Here is an 8,573-nt window from a genome sequence, read left to right on the forward strand (position 1 = left end):
GAGTCAAAAATAGTAGACTGTTTTAGACACTATATATAATTAAAGTTGAGAATCAATTAGAAAAAATGGATAAGAGTTTTAAAAATTAACTGAAGTCTTGAGTATTTGTCTATAAGTAATGAAAAAGGAATAGTATAACAACTAATAATTCCAAGAATTTCATAACAAAATGGTGTAATAGAGAAGAGTAATTGAACTCTATTGGAATTGGTTAAGTCAATGATGGTGCAAACAAAACATTAACATCATTTTGTGATGATGTAACGTTAACTGCTACCTATGTACTTAACCGAGTGCTTACTAAATTAGTTACTTGTACTCTCTATGAGTTATGGATAGGTAGAAAATTTGTGTTAAAAGATTTCAACTTTAGTGGTTAATAGTGTTTATCCATAACTATTCCCACAAATTTGAAAAATTGGGATCGAGATGAAAGGATTGTAGATATGTCGAGCACTCCAAAAGGTATGTGTTCATTAGGGGGGATTTCGATGAAAGATTGACTGAAATTGTATCTAAATATGCTACATTCATAAAATATATTTTTTCCTAATGGGGATGAAGTTGATAAAGGTTTCAATTATATGAGATGAAAGAAGAATGAAGACAGGTACATCTTAATGATAATTAGTTGAGTCTTAAAAGATAATATTTATACTTATTCTAGCCAGTGGAAGCAATTAAAATTAAACTCCAATCTATTTCAGATAGTAGAAATAATGATCCTCAATTAAATAGGAATGGACATCCAAAAGTATTCTAGTGATGTTTTAAATTGATAACGAGGTTTTCATAACCACTCCTCAAGATGATGAAGAACCTGAAATCATAAATGGAGTTGTCATCTCTTGATAAGGAAAAATTGTAAGATGCATTGGAAGAAAAGATGAAATACATAGAAACAAACAAATTTTAGGTTTTGGTTGACTCACCGCCAGTCAGACACCCATTAGGAACAAGTAGGTTCCTAAAATCAATTATAAGGTAGATGACTCAATAAATAGATACAATTTCACCTTGTGGCGAATAACTATACCCAATGAGTAGATATAGATTATGAAAAAGAATATTTTCGTCATTTATAAGATTTACTTCAATCTGTTTGATTCTAGCTATAGTAACACATTTGAATTTAGAATTACTTTAGATGAATCTCAAGACAACTTTCCTTAGTGGAGGACTTGATAAAGAAATTTACGTGAAACAAGCTATAAATCTCATTATAGGCCTGAAATACATAGTATGCAAGCTTCTAGAATGTTATATGATATAAAACTGTTATTCAAACAGTTGTACTTGAAATTTCATAAGACTTTAATGTCACATGACTTTAAGATGATTAATCAAGACCACTATGTCTATATAACAAATTTTGATGATAAATTTACAATTCTATCTTTGTGTGTGATAATATGTAGATAGTTGGAAATGATTTGAAGAAAGTGATGGTCATCAAAAGATGATTGTCTATGCTTTTGACCTAAAGGATGTGGGTAAGCAGAATACATATTAGGAATTAAAATCTAGACAGATTGTTCAAAAAAAATTTTGACTCTATCACAAGAGGATAATATTCAAAAGATTCTAGAACAATTCAATATGGAAAACTGTGAACTCGTTGATACTCTTGTGTCAAATGACAAATTATTGAGTTGATAAATATGTCCTAAAACTTAAGATGAAAGTAGAGAAATGTTAATGGTTACCTATTCAAATGTCATCGGATGTATTATGTATACTATAATGTATAAATGTCCAGATGTTTGTTTTTTGTTATCGAGTTGGTTAGTTGAAATGAGTCAAATAGTGAAAAAAACACTGAAAGGTTGTTAAGAGAATATTGATATATCTAAAAGGCTATATGGATTATTATTTATGTGATTAAAGATTGAATTTGTGTTTGATTGGCTATTAAAATGCTAATTGAAAAGGTGATTTAGACCAACGCAAATCAATTTCTGGCTATGTTTTCTTACTCCAAAATGGCCTAAATCTTGGAGAGATTAAAAACAAATGTGTATAGCCTTATCCACAATAAAGGCCAAGTGCATAGCCTATTCAGTGATTGTGCAAGAAACTATTTGGTTAAGAAGATTCTTCATGAATTTGCGTAATCTAGACAATATTGTCAAAGCAATAGTTGTCCATTGAAATAATCAAGATGAGATAGTTTTTATAAAAGATCCTGAGTTTTATAAGATAAACAAACATATCGATAATAGACACAACGTTTTAAGAGACATATTTTCCAAGGACATAAATGTATAATATAATTTTATATATTGTATGGTCACTAATTCTTTGACTGAACTTGCTTCAAGAGATGTAAATCTAGCACATGTTAAATCTCTTGATTGTGTAAGCTATGATTGATAAGTTATTGAGCTTATACATTGTACTAGTGACGTAACGTCTACAACCAAGAATTCAAGTTTATTTTTAGCTCAACAAGATTACAATATCACACAAATTAGAGGTTGGCTCACTCACACGAACAATCGTCTTTGGCATTGAGAGAGTGAGCAAAAATGAGACATTATTATTGAGAAAAGTGGTACTAAGAGAACATACCAATGGGAGATAAATTTCTTGAGAAAAGATTTATCGAAGTTAAAATGTTACTTTGATGATCAATCAAAATGAGGTCATGGGTAGATACATTTCAAAATATTGATTTGGATTCCCTATATCCAAATAACTTATGAATGTCAAATGTAAGTTTTTAATATGAACAAATACCTATGGTATGAATATGATTAAGAATTCAAATTAGATGTCGAGTACAATGACTAAACTAAGATTTATATAGTGTTGGTGATGAGATTTGAGAATATACACACTATAGCATATGATTTATACTATGTGTGCATAAGTAAGACAATCAGTTAAAGTAGTGAGAGGATAAATCCCTACTCTTTTACTATGTGAGACATTATGAGATATAACTCATATTAGTGTCCTTTGACTCTTTATTATTATTCAATGTTTACTCTTAATGTTGTTATCTTAGTTTGACACCTATGACCACACATGATCCGGTTTATAGAATATAACTAGAATAACAACTAAGTTTAAATTGAGAATTTTGAGTAAAAGAGGAAGACTTATATATTATGTATGTTTATTGGTTGATCGATCATGTCACTTATATGGGAAAATGGATTTGATCATAGATACCTAGGAAAGTAACACAATAATAGATAAGGGATTAAAGGAAGTTAGTGTTATTGAGTAAGACTAGGGTACTGTGAGTCTAACGCTTTATTATTATATTTTTATTTGGGTTAGAACAATTATGGTATTCCTAACAGATGCATAATAATAAGCTTTTAAGTGCGGATTGCTTGTAAGGTCGCACAACACATTTGTAAGTATGAAATGTATTGTCGTATGAGATTTCTATACCTAAATATTTGGTTCGGGTCTTCCATCATATGTTAGTGGCAGATATTGAGTTAGGATCCATCTATAACAGGTTGACCTAACTCAGTTTGCTTAACTATCGAAGGGCAATTGGTGTGGTGGTAATTTGACTCTAATTTAAATGTCTAAATTGCCTCCTCAGTAGTATGATGCATTTTATTTTACAAAGAAGTTTTTTGCTTCAACTCCTCCTAGAGCCATAAGCACAAAAACATAACGAATATGTCTCTCAAAAGAAATGTAGTACGTGGGCAAATTAGGTCATAGAAATGACTCACGTCAATATATCGTAGCGTATTCGAATCATCTAAAAACTAGAATGTAGAACTGGGTACGCATTTTTCAGTTTACAAAATTTTACAATATTTGATTTGACATATTTAAATTTTCCAACATCAATAAGATATTAATGTCCCCCATGAATAAGGTATTATTGATGGATGCAAGACTCTTTCTTATTGTGGGGGCGGTCCTAATCCATTAGAATTTGAATGTACTTTTCCCTCCAAAGAATCTTATATATAAACAAACAAAAGGATAAAAAAAAAAAGGAGAAGAGAACAACAGTAACACAACAACCACAAAAAATTATATTGTAATATTCTCGTAAAACACTCATAAAAATGACAATACTATAGATATAACATTTTGATCATTGGGTCAAACCATGTTAACTTTGTGTCTGGACTATTCTTTTGTTTATCTATATCTATTTTCTCAAACATTGTAGTAGGAAAACCAAAGTCTTTCTAAATTCTAATCATTGGTACCATATGATATCTTGTGTAAGAATTTAAATTGCGTATATTAGTTTATAATGAGAAATTGCATCAACATTATTAATCAACATTTGAATCGTTTGTGGTTTCTCTTAAGCTTTGGATAGTGATCTTATCTTTTTCTTTTCTGTAGATCATAAATGGCTATACTGTTTTCTTTATGTTGTTCTTTCAATTGTCTTATTTCTAATTTATGTGTTGAATTTCGATTGGTAAGTCTTGGGTAGTGATCTTTCTAAACCAAATATTTGTGAAATTGTATTACCTTGTAAGTTTCATATCTCTTCTCAGGTTTTTCAAATGTACTTCTAGTTTTTCTAAATACTATCTTTTAAGTTTTAGGTCCTTGATTTTGTTTACTTCCTCCAATTAAAATTTTTTTATCTTTGGTTCATATATTAACTTCATTATTGCTTGAAGTGCTATTTGATCAATTTGCATATCTTCATGAGAATAAATATCAAAACTTACTAATGTCTAAATAGAAAGTTTGTAGCATTACTACATCTAATTGTTTGATTAGCGAATCTTCTAAATTTAATTTGTCAGTTCTTTTTTTTTTTTAAATTTACAATATTTTGAAGTGTAACCTTGTATTCCACTGCTAAAGCAACATATTTCAAAGGTTTTGAAAATTTCTGTTTAATTTTTCCTACGTATTTTTTCTTTCCCTTTTTTTTTTGTGTTTTCTTTTTTTAGTAAGGTTTATGCTTCTGTGGATTCGTATTACTGCATTCTCCTTCACAAATATTATGTTTTCCTCCTTTTTTTTGGGCATTTTGTATGGTGCTTTGAAACTTCGATCAAATTGTTCATAAAATGCGTCAAGTTTTTATTAAGCTGTAATCTTTTCTTTCTTAAGTTGGTGTAGAAGGTATTGATCAGAAAATAATTTCATATTAACTTTTTGGAAAGAACTATGAATTTTCCCAAATGTTAGGTCAGTATAAGAGGGTTGACCATCATATTATATTCTTATTTTTTATCTAACTTTTTTTCCTTAAGAATTCAGGGTCTTTCTTTCATTATTAAATTAGGAGATAAACTAAAAACCTCATTAACTTCAAAAGACAAAATATTAAAATAATTATGTACAGATAATCGATTTATGCATGTATATGTTTCGTGTTATGCTAAATTTAATAGATAATGTTATAAGATTACATGATGAATGCATCTAGCAAGAACAGTAATTCATGAGATTATTATAAAACTTCTTCAAGTAAAAACTAGGAAAAATAATCGAGTTCATTGCTTATTGCCTCCGAAAGAGTGAGGCTGTATGTTGCAGGAAGAACCCATAAAATTATGAGAAAAAAGGTGACTTAGTTTGCCCATTTCCAGGTTAATGCGTGTAGGAATCCAAAGCCTATACAGAAGAATAAGAGCAGTAAGTATGAGTGGCAGTAAAGCATGTACCCACTAAAACCATCAAAGAAGCTTTAAACATGTGATGTTTCAATCACTCATGATTTCTTATCTAGAAAAGGTTCAAAAAAGGACTAAACTGCTTGTAGTGTGTCCGCTTTTCATTGTTGTGGTTGGTTGACTTACACCAAACAATGACAAAAGTATAACCCTAGTTACTTGTCAATCCTCCCTCAACTTTTGCCACAGACCCCCAGAAATCTGATATTATTTACCACAACTCAAGTCTCAACATATAATACTAATAGTCATTTGAAGGATGTTTTTAAATTTTCGATTTTCATTGAGGTTTGGGAAAGAAAATGCAAGAAAACGAGAGAAACTTTGCCCCATAGAAAAACTTCTAGAAAGTGATCTCTGCTAAAAAAAAAAAAAGACCAATTGCATTTGCATGCTTTGTTCTTCCTCAGCGTGGAGCATACATATCTCTAGATATATAGAAGAGTCAAGAAACAACTATTATTAATTCTTCCAAATTAAATCATCAGTCAAGAAAGTGAGAGAAACTTAGTCACGTATACCGAAAACATTTCTGGGAAATCTCTATTAAAAAATGTAAAAATGATCAATTGCATTTTATATTGTTTGATCACCTGAATCTTCTGGATGAGCCACTGTGTATGTCCAGATTACCCCGACGCCAAGAGGAAGAAGAAACTTATCAGCCTGACGAAATGTGTATTTGAAGTCAAAAATAAAACAAGGATGACTAAAAAACTTAAATTTACACAGAATGCTTTCAGAATTTCTCAGAGAAAAATTCACAGAGCTACTTTGTCATTCTGGCCGCCTCCAAAACGAAAGATTTTAAAGCGGTGAGAGCTAAAAAAGGAAACTTGTGAAGAATGGAGGTGGACAGAATGCCAAAATGACTCTGCATATAGATCCCTGATAAACCCTAGAAAGAGAGAGAATCATACAAACAACTATAATGATTTACTTGCTTAAATTATGAAAATATATTTGGTAGTTAGTAGGTGAAGTGATATTACATAAAAATGTTGCCATTTTTATAATGATTTTTGAAACAGGAGAAAGCTGTTTTATAGAAATGTGATGCATGAGCGTGGACAGTATTGTACTGTATAGCGGGGGTATTTATATATTTTCTCCTCATTTTCTTCTTATTTATGCTTTTGGGTTTGTACCCTGAGGACAATAGTACCCTTATATAACGCCAAATTTCTAACCATTCCATTAAGTACAAGATTGTACTGCAAGAGATTGGGCATATTTTTCATTAGATAATAATGCATGTAGATGACTTTCTTTGACTATGGGGGTAGGGTTTTTCTTCTAAGTTCTCAATGTGCTTTTTGACTTGAAGGAAAAGGACTCAAAATAAATGGGCTGCTTTTGCCTCCCACTCAACCTGTTCTCACTAGGTCAACTCATTACTTGTTCATCCAAAACTTTCTAGTTATTTTTTTATTAGAAAATGCTATAGAGTTAATAAATTAATCTGCTTAGCTTCTAATTATAGAACAAAAATTATTTTGGGATCTCTAAAGTAACATAAACCCCTTTATTGAGGTGTACATAAGGTTTATTTATTTGTTTATTTTTTACTAATGATAGAATGATTTTATTGGTGAAAATACAATAAAATAATTTTATTACAAAGAGATACAATAAAAAATAATAAAGATTGTAATTAAATTAAAAGGTTGAGAGGCTCATATATCGTTCTCTATAATGAGATTTGAATCTTCTACAATTAGCAAGTTAAATTTAAAAATAGTATAATCAAGGAAAACATTGATCCATTCTCTGTAAGATACAACAATTCAACACTCTTGTGGTTTGGTTTATGACAACTTTACACAAATTGTTTAAACTAAGCTCTTCAAAAAACCACGTTTCTTCCTAGCTAGTATTTTCTCTCTCAAACAAAAAAATATTTGTACCATAGAAAAAAAAAATGTGTGTAGTAAATGAATATAGGAGACATTTACAAAAAACTCTTCACGTAACCACTTTTTCATATTCATAACTCATATATTCATAAATCATCCTTTAACTCAATTAAAAATACCATTGCAATTTTCAATTTAATGGCTTAACTCTCATCATATTTTATCTTCCCAACCTTCCCGTCTTTTCACTTCATGTAACCTAAAACAATACATGCAAGTTGCAGCATTCTCCTGTTCTTTTTATTTTTATAATGGTGTATGAATGTAAATGCAATTTTTTTTTTAAAGTATATTGACTAATAATTTTATTTGAGTGTAAACTTAGATTGCAACCCAATAGACTTAAAAGGAGGATAAAAATAGAAAATCAAGACAAAACATAAGTAAAAAATTCTTTAAGATTTGAAGAGAAATTCAAGTCTAGGTAAGTTTTTTTGTAGTTATTGAGCGTTAGTTTTGATTAAAAAAAATTTTACAAGTGAAAACTCTCTTAAAATTTTATTTTTGAATTTGTGAGTTAAAATATCATTTTCCAAACTCAAATTCCAATATATTATTGTTTTATTGAAATTTTGAGTTTTATATAGTGGGCTAAAATGTCATATCAAAATTGGTCCTTTCCATGTTTTTCAAAATGGGCTAAACATTTTCAAAATTTTCAGCTGACAACTATAGCTTTTCTAAATTTTAAGGGGCAAATTGAAATTAATTTGTCAACCAAATTGGCCGACTTGATCTATTGAATTTTAGTTGTCAAATCATTCAAATTGATCCACATTTTTGTTTTCCAAAAATCTAGTTGATTGAATCCAAATTTGATCGATTGAATTTGATGATTGAATATTCAACTATTAGTGTTACATGGTCATCATAGAGATGTCATGTCACACCTAATTGATTGAATTAAATCTTATAAATTAAATTCTTTGTTTTTTAAATTTGTATAAAAACTAGTTTTGTGATAATGATTAAAATTTCAAATTTCTTTATATATACCTCAATCAAACCCATTTGGAAAGATCTTTTT

General features: G+C 29.4%; 1 long non-coding RNA gene across 1 annotated transcript; it reads right to left on the bottom strand.

Moving 5' to 3' along the window:
• Positions 1-5,307: 5,307 nt before the first annotated feature.
• LOC123193635 lies at positions 5,308-6,592 on the bottom strand. Its single transcript, XR_006497112.1, has 2 exons — positions 6,224-6,592; positions 5,308-5,571 (listed from the first exon to the last, which is right to left on the bottom strand). It is a non-coding gene; the product is annotated as an uncharacterized LOC123193635 (long non-coding RNA).
• Positions 6,593-8,573: the final 1,981 nt, after the last annotated feature.

This window comes from Mangifera indica, chromosome 12, assembly GCF_011075055.1.
Source record: "Mangifera indica cultivar Alphonso chromosome 12, CATAS_Mindica_2.1, whole genome shotgun sequence".
In the NCBI taxonomy this organism is placed as follows: Eukaryota; Viridiplantae; Streptophyta; class Magnoliopsida; order Sapindales; family Anacardiaceae; genus Mangifera; species Mangifera indica.